Here is a 15,344-nt window from a genome sequence, read left to right as displayed (position 1 = left end):
CTCTGGCAGACCTCATTAAAATAACAGCCTGTCAGTTTCAAGTTTAAAATAACAGGGTTGTCAGCTTTATATGCAGTGGAACAATCTACAATTTTATTTTCGGGGAAGCCTGTGGGAAGTGCCGGAAGGGGCGGAAAGATTGGACAACACTGCCATCTGGTGGCCATGGTAGAAGACTGTCTCTAACCACCTACAGGTATGGCTGGACTTCTCTGAAGGCAAAGGTGGAATGATACTGGGTTGCCTTGAACTTAATTTCTTCTGTATCAACTTTTTGACAGGCTTCTGTCTTTAAAATGCATGTACATTCCCAGAGCCAATATGCAATTTATAACTCAAAATTACAGTAAATCAATAAGGTACTCTCTGCTCTTTGGTAACCTATAGCTTCTGCATTATCAATGGCTTGATGCAGTTAATATTCAAGAGAGTAAATCTTGTGAAAAGAAGGGGGGAAAAACCTTTAAGATTTTTTTTATGGGTATCTTGGAAGAAATTCTTCAAACTTTTCATATATGATTTGTATATTTTTCTGGATGATTGTTATACTTCAGTAAAATAAACAAACATAAGCCAAGAAATCTTTGTGACATTGGCAGATGTCACAAACCTGAACGCAACATGTTTCCATTTATATAAATGGAAACAATTCTGGCGATATGCTGGATCTCAGCCAAATTGCAAATATGACCTAACTTCAATTCAGTTCTTTCCCTATGCATTTTGGGCAATTGGTTAAGGGGAGGCAGTGGACAATGGGAGAATGGCATAAAAAGAGAGAGAGAGAGAGAGGTGCAAATGAACTCTGCTGATCTGATGTGCAACCTACCCCCAAAATTTCAGGATGTGCAGAATGCTCTCATGTTAAGCTAATAGCGTGTCTTCAACTCATTCAAACAATCCAGCCCTCTTACATCACTGGTCCTCACTTCAGATATGCTAAGGAAGGACCTTAAACCTGCATTCTAGCCACCAACCACATATGGCTATTGAGCACTTGAAATGTGCTAAAGACAGAACTGACATGTGCTGTGAATGTAAAAACCATACTCGATTTTGAGACCTGTGCCATCCAATATGGCAGCCACTAGTCACATGTGGCTACTGAGCACTGCAGATATCTGTAGATTGAATCGAGGTGTGCTCTAAGTGTCCCAATACACACTGAACGTTGAAAGACAAGTACCAAAAAATGGTAAAATATCTCATTAAAATTTTTACGTATTTATTAATGTTGAAATGATATTTTGAATATATAGGGTAAACAGAGTATGTTATTAAAATTAGCTTCAGTCTACTTTTGTTAGATGTGGCTGCTAGAAAATTTTAAATTACATACGTAGTTCACCCATGCAACTTGCATGCGATTTCTATTGGATATTGCTGCTTTAAACTTTCATTGCTTTCTGGCCCAGAAAGGCCATTCTGCCATTTCACAAGGTTGTTTCTCTCCCACTAGAGCTACAAAGGGGGATCTCTGACATCCTTGCTGCTTGTAGGAGACTAAGAGAACCTATTTAGGTTATTGGATGCTTAAGATATAAAGGTGAAAGTCAAGTGCAATTATATCATGGAGTCTAATCATAACAGGAGTAAATGGCACCCCTCATTGATGCTCCATGGGGTAAATTGGATCTTTAAGGTAACCAGATGGCTCCCAGGAAAAGGTAATTTACCTCACAGGGATAAGAACTTGATTTCCAAGAAAGAGTGCACTTTAGTCACCCTATGCCATCTGTCCCCATGGCGATATTTCTGTGCATTAAGAACTCCCAGCTCCAAGTGCCCTAGCAATATGTAAACTTACTAAACTTTATTAAATCTTTAAGAAGATAGTTGGGAAGGTGGTACTTTCTCCATTTTGAAACCAATTTGTAGGGAAATTCTATGACTTTGCCAAAGTGACAGTTAAAGCAAACACAACTCCAAGCACTGGGCACTTCTCTCCCTGACTGAAGAGGCTTCACATTTATGAGCTTTTGCCACTCAGGGTCCCTCTGCCAAAAACAGCTCTTTCCCAGTCTTCTACCTGCAAAATGCTATTCATCCATTAAGTCGCACTTCAACTGTCACCTCTTCCTTGGAGCTTCCCTTGATCCCTCCGTCTACTCAATAATAAAATGTTGATCATACTCTGCCCTACAGCCCATAAACGAATGAGTGATTTACTGTGCTTATTTATATGTAAATCTCCTGTCCCTACTGGGTAGTATGTTCCTTGAAGGCAGGACCATCTTGTATCTATCACTGTGTGCCCAGTATATTGTGGACACTAAACGTGTGTGTGTGTGTGTATGTGTGTGTGTAATTGAATTGACTACCCATAAATAGACCCTGAGCAACCATTTCTCCATGAAATAGGGAAGTTTATAAGAAAGACCTTCCTCCCTATGGCAATAAGTTATTTTGCAAGTAAGAACATCTAGAATTTAAATTTCACTTACAATTTAATTTGAAGTATCAGAATTTAAATTTACCCTCTGCCTATTCTACTTCATTTATCTACCCATTCATTCATTCATTTGCTATCTGTTCAGTACTATTATAAACTAGGCTTTGTGCCAGATGGGACACCCATCTCCTAGGATGTGGTGAAAACAAAGGTCCTACCCCTATGTCACCTGCAGTTCAGGAGGGAAGACCCATTACAATAAATGGGGAAATCTTTATGACAGGAAAAACCAGAGGGATGTCTTGGAGCACATACTGGGGAGTGACTATGGATGTCAGAGGAGGAATCCTTTGGGGGACATTAGAGCTGAGACTCACAGATTTATCCACTAAGTCATGCTCTTCTCTTCCCAATGTATAGACTCTCTGTTTGAAGTAGAGTTCATAGACATCCTTAGGTCTTAATGATTCGGATCTATGTTCTTGGGTGCATTTATTAGTATCTCACTTTGTTGTTCCTCAAAATCCCTTAAGCCCAAATCACTGGCAATTGAACTTGAAGCAATTCCCAATTCAATTCATGAAGGAAAAGGCAGAGCATTGTGTTAGATCAAAATGTAACACAATGGGGGCAAAAAATATCATTTATGTTCTACCGCATAGTACCAGTCTACATAATTAAGTATAAATGAAATCACACATGCCTTAAAGAGATTTATATGCCTTTTGTTACATACTCCATAAGACATTTAGGGTGACCCATCTCCACCCTAAAGGACTTTAGAATTTCAATACGTCTGATTTCCACCTACCACTTTCTGAATATTTGTCTGTGCTGTATCTGAGTTACCTTTCGAATATGTGAACATCTTTGCAAGCACACTCACTGGTGGGTAGAATCCCATTTGCAGTGACTTTCTTAAGAAGGTCCTGCACAATTACTGCAGTCTCAGGTGAGCAAGGGTAAGCTTCTCATTCCCTGGGAAGTTCCAAATATCTACAGTGGCTTCAGAGAAAGAATACACATCTGTTTCTTAGCTGCGGCATGAAAGAATACAGCCTTAATCATTTGGAATTAAATAACGAATTCTAAAATATTCAGGAGTGCCCAAACTCAAAATGTAATATTTTGCTACACCTCCTCCCTTTTTTTTTTTAAAGTAGTAGAAATTCTTTTAATGTCCTGGATTTCATTCCCTGAAGATGAAATTTCCATATTTTAGGAGTCACTTCAGGTGGTTATGTGCTTAACTGAATCATGGCATTATGTCAATCAGAAGTAGAAGTAGAAATTCTATATGGATTTTCTGAGTATCGTCAAAGACCCTATGAGGAAGTAATAGTTGGCAAGGAATCAGAATTTTTTCCCAAGACTGGATGTTCAGAACATCAATCTTTGTTTCACATAGGCAAAATTGGGCTATTAAACATAAGCTTTATCTGACAGTTTTCTGAATCAGTGCTTTTGTCCAGGTCAATTCTATACAAAGGGATCAGTCCCAGGCCATTGTCATGATCTTATTGACATTAGGAAATGAAGGGAAAGTGGAGGAAATCTGTTCTTCAAACCACAAAGAATTGCTAAAAGTTTTCATTCCATAGCGATAGAAAAGATGGTGGTGGAAACAGATCAGTGTTACTAAATATCCTGATGGCTTTAACATGCCTTACGTAACTGCTAGAAATACTGAATTCATTCTCTTCTTTTGAGACTGCATCTGAGATCTTCCTTTCCTGCTTTATGAAGACCACATATCTATTAACCTAGTTTAGAATCAGTACTTGTCACAATACATGCTCTGGATCAGGGAAAGCTCCTTGGGGATGTCTGTGCCCACCCTACCCAGATAATGCCTGAGAAATGACAGAGAACAAAGTTAACAATCAAGGAAGGAAAAGCTGACTTCAAAAGCTAAGGGCAAAGAGTGAGAGAGCAAAGACTGGATAGCCCCAAGGTCAGAAATGAAGGAAAAGGAGGATTTACCAGGTGATGGTCAGAGAAAAACAGAATCCACTCTCGGTGCTGAAACTAGCTATAAATCACAAAGAACAAAGCAAAGCAAACAAAAAGATTGGGGGCTCAGTCTCAATGTCAGTCACAAGAGGAAGAACAAGAATATGCTTATGCTTTGTGGTCAAGCCTTGTCTATAAAGATACACAGAACTGCTCAAGAGGGAAAGTGACTTACTCTGGGTCAGGCAGCAAACCTCAAGTCCTCTTTACACTAGGCACTGATATCTATCTTTGGAAATGTTTAAATATGAGTCTAGGTGAGCACCTGTCAAGAATGCCCTAGAAGCTTTGGACAATGGGAGCTCCGCCGAGCCTCCGAATTTCATGATTCAATGATAAAACCACTCCTTGAAATTATTTCTGTTTTCACACTTGAGAAGTAAGCAGTACCACAATTTCACTATGCACTGTACAAAATAATACTTTGATTCATATGCATTTCTGCAGACCTAATGTCTCCCTGTCTTTTCCTTTTCACTATTGAATTCAATGTTAGTTCAGTGTCAGACTGTCATCTCCAAGGTATGTAGAATGCTTACTACCCTACTTGCCTAAAATGTAATACCGCAGGAAATGAGGCACAATCAGAACATGAGGTATAAACATGAGTATTTGAAAATGTATTGTTTTCTTAAAATGGGCTGTAAAAATCTGACCTGAACAACATAGGAAGCTATTTCTGGTTTTCCCATATTTATTCCACCATGAAGACCAGTGCTTTGCCAGAAAAAAGACCTCATCTGTCTTCTCAGGGTCATGCTCTTACTGCCATGTCATCACGTACTCAAGAAACTCCAATCCTGAAGCCAGAGGGGATGACACAGCCTCTAAATTTCTCGTCCAATCCCCAATCCCCTGAGAAACTCAACAAAACTAAGCATTGTCTTTCTGAACTTCAGGGATTCTCTCACTTCCTGATGGTTTTTTCATCTTTCTTAGTTTTCCCTACAAAATACATGTGTGTTTGTCTCCTTAGGGAGTAATGTAAAAAGTACCACACCACATGGAGAGGTATGTAATATTTTTCAAAAAATATGGTAATATTTTTGAAATATTTTGAAAAACATGGTAATAGACCAGAACTTATTATTGGATTCCTTGGGAATGTCTGTGAAAACCCAGAATGTAAGGCTGGTTTTAGGTTGTGTAGTGACTCAGGCATTCAGGACAATGCTTCGTGTGTCGTGTGGCCAAAGTCTGCTTTGGGTTCACTGACAAACTGTGTTCCACGGGACCCTAATGTCATCCCCGAAACTTAGTTAACAGTTTCCTGAAAGGAAACATGTTGTGAGTGACTTCTCCATGCATTCCAGGACCTCCCTAAACATTACCCTGGAAACAATTTGAGACATGAAAAATAACACTAAAGACTTTCACACACTCAAAAGAAATGGGAAGTTGAAGTTGTAGGGAATAGGATGCTGAAAACGATATCAGCAGAAGGGACTTGAGTCTAGACTTGAACATAAATCAGGTGGCTGGATTGAGCAGATCTTGCATCTTCAGCTTCCTCGTTGAGTCAAGTGGCATTAGTAACCCCTACTTCCTCAAGAATATTGGGGGGGGGGGTTGCGTTTACAGACGTTTGGGCACATCAGAAGAGTTAGTATTCCCTCCGTGACTTCAGAAGTTTAAATATTCTACTCCAGACAGTCTGTATGTGTTTTCAAGTGAGTGTGAGAAGTTGTGAACAGGTTCATTCACAGACCTCTGTTTGATCACTGAAGGAACATACACGACTTGAATTCTAATGCAGGCTCACACCGTGAATTGAACTTGGTGCTGTAATAAATGATCATTCTTCTCTGGAGTAAAGCTGGGTGAGGTCACGATCTCTGAAATTGGATTATTAAACTCTCGGGTTGCAAGAATAGTATTATGCACTGTGAATTTCCCTTAACTTGACCAAGTAAAGTGGCCTTGCGCATGAGGTAAAAGGGAGGCTGACTTCGTTTCTTTAAACAGATTGTTTTCCCAAGCTAACAAATGACCTTCAGCCTATAAAATATTCACATTGTTTTTCCCCCTCAATATGTATTATTTAGTGTATAGCCCTTTAAATATTAACCATCTTTTTTCTAAAGATATGGTATATATTATTTACATCCAGTTACATTATGTTTTCATACTGATGAAATAGGTACATTGGAATCTTTCTGAAATCGTGAACAAATAGGCATCGGGCCAGGTGCACACAACAGGTACCCAGGGAAGTGAATTTTGGTGTGGGCATGATTGACGGAGGACAGTAGGTGGCCTTCTCACAGTTCACTTCTCACACTTCACAGGGAAGATCTAGGAGAAAGAAAAGGTCCAGTATAGATGGACTTTGGGCCTCAGGTAGGCAGACGGACGGCCATGGGAAAAGTCTCTTGGGGGAGATCAAATGTGCCCCATCAAAGGATCCACACGGGAGACAAAGGTAATAATAGTTCAAAAACACCCCAAATCAGTATTTAATAGGTCACTTGCTTAGAAAACCAAAGGGAAGTTACTAGAAATAGTGTGTCTTTATAAGGATTGTAAAGACTGCTTAAGATGGGATTCATTCCATTTTTACTTAAACTCTCATAGTTTTTTCCCCAAGCCAACATTGCCTTTGAGATCTCCAAGGCTCTTCTGTCATACCTGTGTAAATTACACCTAGAATGACATTTGAGATGACAAGAGACTAGAATCCTAATTAGAGGATTGGAGGGGCATCTGAGATCCCACTCTCACTCAGGGGATAATCAGGTCAAGGGAAAGCACTTCTTTTTGGAAGGCCAGCAGAATTTGTCCATGTCTTCCTTATTCTCCAAAGGAAAGTCCAGAAGGGAGTAGCTGGCAGATAATCGATCATTTTTGAAATCTTACTTCCCTTAGCAGATAATCGGCAGCACTGTTCATGTATTTATTCACTCAACAAATATTTCTTAAGTACCCAAGACACGCACAGCACTGTTTACTGACTCTGCTGCAGAGCAGATATTCCCTGGGAGTTAGGAAATCACAGATGCACCGTAGCAAAAGGAGGAGCTGAAGACCAGGGCAGTGGCTAAAAGCAATGGCTTCTGCATGGATGAAAGCATCCCATTGTCAGAAGGGAAAACTTGGGGGACCATGATGCATTTTCTGTTTTTAACCCCTCTGCACGGAAATGACTAATTATCCAGCTTCCTCATCATCACCATGGCAAGATTCAGTGGCCACAAAAGAGCAAATATCAGCAAAGACTTATTTGCTTGGGAGGAAATATAGTTTTCCCCAGAAATTTTCGGGAAAATTGATATGAGTCCTACCATAGCACTTTGCTTAACCTCATCATATTTGCTTCATGTCTTTCTACCCCTTCCTACACAGGGATGCTAGGAACCTTGCAAGGGTAGTGACTAGGTACTGGCCATATTTGTATCCCCAGGGTATAGCATAAAACCTGACTTAGGGCACATTAGAACTGTTTAATGAATGAATGCTAGCAACAAAAGCCTTTTTCTTATTTAATCAATGCAATGGAACTTTTTCTGAATCATAATACACTTTCCTACCTCGTTAAACTGATTTCATCGAATGACTCAAAATATATCCTGTCATTCCCCAGGCTATAGATTGGCAAGCTCCAAATTCTTTGGATCTCACATCTCTATCAGCAAAAGTCAGAATCATAGACACCCTTTAATAACTATTTATTCATAAATTATATATAAGTACTACTGAACTAATATATTTTCTATAACTTGTAAAAGGTATGCAAAAAGTAGCAAATTTTAAAAAAAAATTTTTTTAACGTATATTTATTTTTGAGACAGAGAGAGACAGAGCATGAACAGGGGAGGGTCAGAGAGAGGGAGACACAGAATCTGAAACGGGCTCCAGGCTCTGAGCTGTCAGCACAGATCCCGACACGGGGCTTGAACTCACGGACCGTGAGATCATGACCTGAGCCGAAGTCAGATGCTTAACCAACTGAGCCACCCAGGTGCCCCAAAAAGTAGCAAATTTTAAAGGAAGAAGTAAAACAAAGAATCTTTATTAGTTTTACTTGTAATGTTGCAGATGTATCAAGAGTAAGCCTACCATTTTAATATTGTTCACTTGTGCTCGCACTGTTTGAAATGAAAGAGATACAAAGTTTCTCGCAAAAGTCATTTTAAGTCACTTGTCCATTTAATTAGTTAAAACTACATAATCTAATCCATAAGCGCATTTAACCAGGACATGTGAACCGTGATAGATTTCAATACCCCAGGAATAAGATAATGGAAGAGAGAGCTACCACTGTGAGTCCCCTTCCACTCTGAAACTCTTACTCTTTCCACAGGATAATTGAGAAATGGCCATTGCCAGATGGACTGATTAAGAGACCTAGCAATCTGTAGATAGATTGAATATTAGAAAAGCTTAATTCCTCTTATGTTTTTATATTTAAAAAACAGAGACAGAAGTTCTCATGTTTTCATCCTGAATTACATTGAATCATCTTGCACACCCCAGGGATGTACATATATCTCCACTACCAACCCAACATCCATGCTCCAGAGACCATGGCTATAGGACATGTTCCTCTCGAGTGTGGTGGTGAAGAGTAACAATTCTGAAGCCTACACTTGAATTTGAATCTCATGTCCACCATTTACTACATGTAGGGCAAGTTTCCTCACCTCTCAAAGACCCCGTTTCCCATTTGCAAAAGGGCGTAACGATAATATGTCAGCACTGACAGAATTGAGGATTGCGTGTGAGTGCCTTAGCCTAGTGAAAGCTCACAGTCATCTCCCAGCTGCTTTGAGTCAGTCACTGCCCTGTGCTGAATTCAGCAAGTCTCTTAAATACCATGTGCCCTGACAACAACGTCTCACTTCTTTTCCCAACTTTCCATTATTTTTAACTTTTCCAAACAATACTGAAATGGTTGAAGAAAATAAAATGAACATCCATATGTTTCTCATGTGGACTCAATGATAATTGATTTTTCTCTTTTTGCTATTTTCAAGTAAGTTAAAAAACAAAGTCACAGGATACAAAATCAGTGTACAGACATCGGTTGCATTTCTATACACCAATGATGAAGCAACAGAAAGAGAAATCAAGAAATAAATCCCATTTACAATCGTACCGAGAACCATAGAATACGTAGGAATAAACCTAACCAAACATGTAAAAGATCTGAATACTGAAAGCTGTAGAAAACTTGTGAAAGAAATTGAAGAAGACACAAAGAAATAGAAAAACATTCCATGCTCAGGTATTGGAGGAACAAATATTGTTAAAATGTCAATACTACCCAAAGCGATCTACACATTCAGTGAAATCCCAATCAAAATTGCACCGGCATTCTTCTCAAAACTAGAGCAAACAATCCTAAAATTTGTATGGAACCACAAAAGATTCCAAATAGCCAAAATAATGTTGAAAAAGAAAACCAAAGCGGGAGATGCCACCATCCCAGAGTTTAGCCTCTACTACAAAGCTGTAATCATCAAGACAGTATGGTATTGACACAAAAACAGACACAAAGAACAATGGAATAGAATAGCGAACCCAGAAGTGGACCGACAAATGTATGGCCAACTAATCTTCGACAAAGCAGGAAAGAATATCCAATGGAAAACAGACAGTCTCTTTAGCAATTGGTGTTGGGAGAACTGGACAGCAACATGCAGAAGAATGAACCTGGACCACTTTCTTACACCATACACAAAAATAAGCTCAAAATGGATGAAAGACCTCAATGTAAGACAGGAAATTATCAAAACCCTAGAGGAGACAACGGGCAGCAATCTCTTTGACCTCAGCCACAGCAACTTCTTACACAGCACGTCTCCAAAGGCAAAGAAAATAAAAGCAAAAATGAATTATTGGGACCTCATCATGATAAAAAGCTTTGACATAAATCTTTTTTAAAAGCAAAGATAGGAGCGCCTGGGTGGCTGAGTCGGTTAAGTGGCTGACTTCGGCTCAGGTCATGATCTCGCGGTCCGTGAGTTCAAGCCCCGCGTCAGGCTCTGTGCTGACAGCTCAAAGCCTGGAGCCTGTTTCAGATTCTGTATCTCCCTCTCTCTGACCCTCCCCCGTTCATGCTCTCTCTCTGTCTCAAAACTAAATAAACATTAAAAAGAAATTTAAAAGCAAAGATAGTCTCCTACATAAACACAATACCATGATTACACTTAAGAATATTATTGGTAATTCAATAGTATCATCTACTGTCTATTTTGTATTCAGAAGTCACCAATTGTCTCAAAACTCTTTCTCAAACTGAGTACTTACCTCTTCCAAATCATGGATTCAGTAAAGGTCCACACATAGCATTAGGTTGTTACATTTTTAGTTTCTTTTCATGTAGAACAGTCTTCTTGGCTTTTTACAATTTTACCTCTTTTGAAGAGTCGAGGCTGGTTGTCTTATATTATATCCCACACACTGAATATGCCTGACCACTTATTTATAGTGTTACTTACTTTGTCCCTGTATCCCCAGTATTTCCTGTAAACTGGATTCAAGTTAAATATTTGGGACAAAATCATTTTTTAAATGAAATTATCAGACACCAGTCCTTAGATCATTCTTTCTGCTCTTTGATTTTGCTAATCCCTTTGTTTTTAGCGATCATTCCATCTTGTCAGTTTCTTCCGTCTTTTGTCTAATTTGGCAATTCTGTACAGATGGGTATGAAAACAGTACCTCTGTCTTCCTATTCATGGACCTTCTGCCGAGCCTTCAATGAAGAATCTATGCTTTTACTGGTGCCAGGAGTTAAATTGTCAGAAATCAGAGTAAACTCCAGACAGATAAGTTCCAGAAGAGGGTCATGTTTTCCCTGTGGTCCCCAACAGAGTATTTGGATCAGAGCCCTGCAATGTGACAGAAGTTAACTTTCAAAACCTCTCGGTGGCACAGATGCAAAACATTTAATACTCAGGTATTACCAGTATTTACTAACATTACAGCACTACGAATGTAACACTGGACAAATGGTAAATATAGCTGGCAAGTATGTGCGAAAGTTAATTTGTCCTGGAATGGTTCGTGTGGGAGGCAGAGAAAAGGCACTGCTGTAAATTCCCTATTTGACCCCAGCCCTTTGTTCCCATCAGATTTGTATAACGAATTAGGATTCACTGTTACTTCAGTAACACATTTTTTACTAACAGTTCTTGCTAACATAAAGCGTCGCTCACTGTTGTGTGCACTTAAATTTCCAGGAAGAAAATTTAAAAAACGACTCAGATCTGGAGCTACAGCAAAGTGGTCACATACATTATTCAGAAATAAAAATAAGAGACGACAAAATATTTCTCAACAGTGTAAGGATCGAAACACTTGCTTGGTACTGAAAAAAAAAAACAACTGCCATCATTCGGATATTCTTTGGAATCAAAGGCATGTGCGTCCCTGGTGGCTAATAGGGTCCCTTTTTTCCAACTTGTCTGCATCGGCATCCTTGGGCTGGAAGTGAATTGGCTGATGTTTCCGTGCAGAATGTTAAAATAGCATTTACATCTCTCGTTGCTGTTTTGCTGTTATGTCCACCGATCGCACGGTGGAAACGCCTGGCTCCTGAAATGCCAGAGTGAACACGACCTGATTACAAAATGTCCTGTCACGACTCAGAGAGGGCCCACATGCTCCTCACTTAGCCAGATACAGCCCATCTCTGCTCCCGCCTTTCCGACATGAGCGCACGTCGTGGGACCACACGATTTTGTGTTAGCTAGACTGTCTGTGGCCTTGTAGCAGATTGGGGCAATTAAATCTATTTTCCCGATCAGCATTCACTGAGCACCTACCTTGTGCTAAGATGTGTGTGATCAACTCATCCCGGTTTGCCAGGACCTCCCGGTTTTAGCGCTGCAAATATGGTGTGTCCTAGAATTCCCCCGTGTCCCAGGCAAACTGGAGTGATTGGTCACCTGGTTCATCTAAGCCCTGGGGATGACAAGTTGGAGCCCCGTCCTTGCATCAAGAAGCACGTGGTCTTAGGGTCAGAAAAGCAAGCCAATTACAAAAGCTTGGAGTAATCAGTACTTAGAATCATGAACAGGGCACTGTGGACACAGAAAGTTGAATCCAGCTAACTGGGAGGCCAGACACTGCTCCTTGAAAGAGACAATGCTTGAGTGGGGTTTTACAGAATGAGCAGCACAACATACACGGCTACATTTTGAAAACCTCAAAAGAGGAGATACCTGTGGGATGTCATGCCGTCTTAGACTTTCTCTGTCTCAAAATACATATGTTTGGTTCAGATTCCCACAGTGTAAAGGAGGGATTTTTAGCATTAAGTAAGCAGAGGAGAGAATGGTCATTTCTGGTGTACTTTATTCTGGGACAGATACACCTGACAGTACTTTAGTATTGAAGCTAGTGACAGTTTTCTGAATTAGTGGTGAGTATGTAATACCTGGTGCTTTTTCTGGGATTTGTGTTTGAGAACAGTCAGAATGAGTGGCTAAGGAGTGTCCGAGGTTGCAAAGGTTAGGGACACCGATGTGGCACCTTGTGGGACAAATCAAGTGAGGGATTTATTTTGGACATGTTTTATTTTGAAAATCATTCAAAGGTACTGAAAAAACGCTGTTTTAAAAAATTATATATTTCCATCTGGATTCATTCACCGTTAAAAATTTGCCACATTTTCTATCTTGCTGTATCTCTATACATCTATGTGATGATGATGATGAAGATGAAAATGATTCCTGAATCATTCTAGAGTAAGTTGTGGGAACCATAACCCTTTATTTCTAAATAGTCCAGCATGTATCTCCTAAGAACATGACATTCGCCTACATGACCACAACATAAGCTCATATTTGGAAAACTAAACACCAATACAATATTTTGTCATACAAAGTCAATATTCAAATTCTGCCAACTATCTCCGTAATATCCTTTCTGGCGATTATTTTTCCAGTCGAGTGTCCTATCCAGAATCAGACACTGCATTTGAATACCATGTCTGTTGTTCTTCTTAATCTAGAAGACGTCTTCAGCCCTCCCTTGTCTTTTATGACTCACATATTTGGAGGATCCAAGCTGGTTGTCTCATAGCGTCCATCAGCTTGGACATTGTGTTTGTCCGACATGTCCTCATGATTGGATCCAGGTTAGGAATTTTAGCTACATAAGTGATGTGTCCTTCTTGTCACCTCACATCCAGAGGCACCTAAAATCACTGTGTCCCACTACTTTGATCACTTGGTTAAGGTGGGGGCCTGCAGAGTTTTTGCACTGTAGAGTGACCAGTTTTCCTTTTGTAATAATGAGTATTCTGTGGGGAATACTTGGAGATTGTGTAAACATCCTATTCTCCATCAAACTTTCGCCCAGTGTTTTTTGCATTTGTACCAGTTTGTTAGGGCTGCTGTAGCAAAGTACCACCAAGTGGGTGGCTTACAACAGACATTTATTGTCTCACAGTTGGGGGTCTAGAAGCCTAAGATCAAGGTGTTAGAAGGGTTGGTTCCTTCTGGGATCGTGATGGAATCCTTGAGTCTCTCCTAGCATCCACTGGTTTTCTTGCAATTGTTGATATTCCTTGGATTGTAGATGCATCACCCTGATCTATGCCTTTATCTTCACATGGTGTTCTTCCTGTGTATATCTGTGTCTGTGCCTAAATCCCCCCTTTTTATAAGGACAAAGTCGTACTGGATTAGAGCCCACCCTAATGACTCCACTTTTACCTGATTCTGCAACAGCCCCATTTCCAAATAAAGTCACACTCACAGGTACTGTGGTTAGGACTTTGACATCTTATGGGAAGGACAAAATTCAACCCACAACAGCGTCTATAGATAATACTTGCTGAGATTAATGATAACTCTGATAGTTGCAGAATGGTGATTTTTCTGTCAGTCTTTCAACATTTATTAGTTGGCTTTTGGGGGTTGTGTGTTCATATAATCGATAAACAGAATGTACATCCACCTATGGCTGTATAGAAATGGCCACATATCTTTCAAACAAAAAATAAAAAACAAATATCAACGTGCACCCACACTTGTGCCCCAAAGGGCAGCAGAAAAGGACTGGCTCTCATGGCAAATGTCCTTACCCAGTCAGATTGGCTGGCAGGAGAGCCAGGGGTTAGGGGAACCCGTGGACCAAAGTCAGCATGAATGGCAGAAATCAGAGAGTGCAGATCTTATGCCATCCTAAACCATGGCTGTGTGTAAGCTACTTCTTGGAATGTCATCGCTTATGGGTTCTTTTCATGCTCCAAAACAAAAGTAACATCGGGGTATGTACCGGGTTCTCAGATTCAGTACTCTGGCCATCTTTAGCACTTTCTGGATAGGCAGACATTTCTCAGTACTGAAGCCTCAGTCATCATCAGAATCACAGATAAGCAAGGGCCAAAGACCATATAAATCTGGAACTACTGAGAAACATGACTGGGACAGAGATCTGATGTTCCTTTGTGTTCACTCTTAAACCTGACAAAAGAGCTTTGGAATTTTTTGTAAAACGCTATACTCCATCCATAGTAGACATAGAATAATTTATTTCCAAAGGCTATCGACCTCAAATATATAAATCTCAGTGGTTGTCCCTTCTACGATGCTGTGTGGGTGTATGCTGGAGCTGCTGTATCAACATGACACAGACAAGGTGGCTTAAAGAACAGTAATTTATTGTGTCATGGCTCTGGAGGTTAGGTGTCCAAAACCAAGATGGCAGAAGGATTGGATTTTCCTGAGGCTGTGAGGGAAGGTTCTTTTCCAGGTCCCTCTCGTTGGTTATAGGTAGGTTTCTTCTTCCTACTTCTCTCTGCATTGTCTTATCTTTAGGCATATCTCTGTGTCCAACGTTTCCCTTTTTACAAGAGCATCAGTCATAATGGATTAGGGCCATCCTAATAACCTCTTTGTAACTCCCTTGCCTCTGAAAAAAGAAAAAAAAACCTACGTCCCAACAAGGTCACATTCTCAGGAACTGAGGGTTAGAACTTGGGCAT

The 15,344-nt window shown here is 40.0% G+C and overlaps 1 protein-coding gene across 2 annotated transcripts in view; it reads left to right on the top strand.

The window, feature by feature from the left end:
• The window catches only part of GPC6 (glypican 6), a 1,113,398-nt gene that overhangs the window by 1,073,865 nt on the left and 24,189 nt on the right, over positions 1-15,344 (top strand). The gene's annotated exons all lie outside the window — the stretch shown is intronic.

The sequence above is a fragment of the Panthera onca genome, chromosome A1 (assembly GCF_046562875.1).
Source record: "Panthera onca isolate mPanOnc1 chromosome A1, mPanOnc1 haplotype 2, whole genome shotgun sequence".
NCBI lineage: Eukaryota > Metazoa > Chordata > Mammalia > Carnivora > Felidae > Panthera > Panthera onca.
Note: the sequence above shows the minus strand (reverse complement) of the source record. Positions and strands in the feature narration are given on the sequence as shown.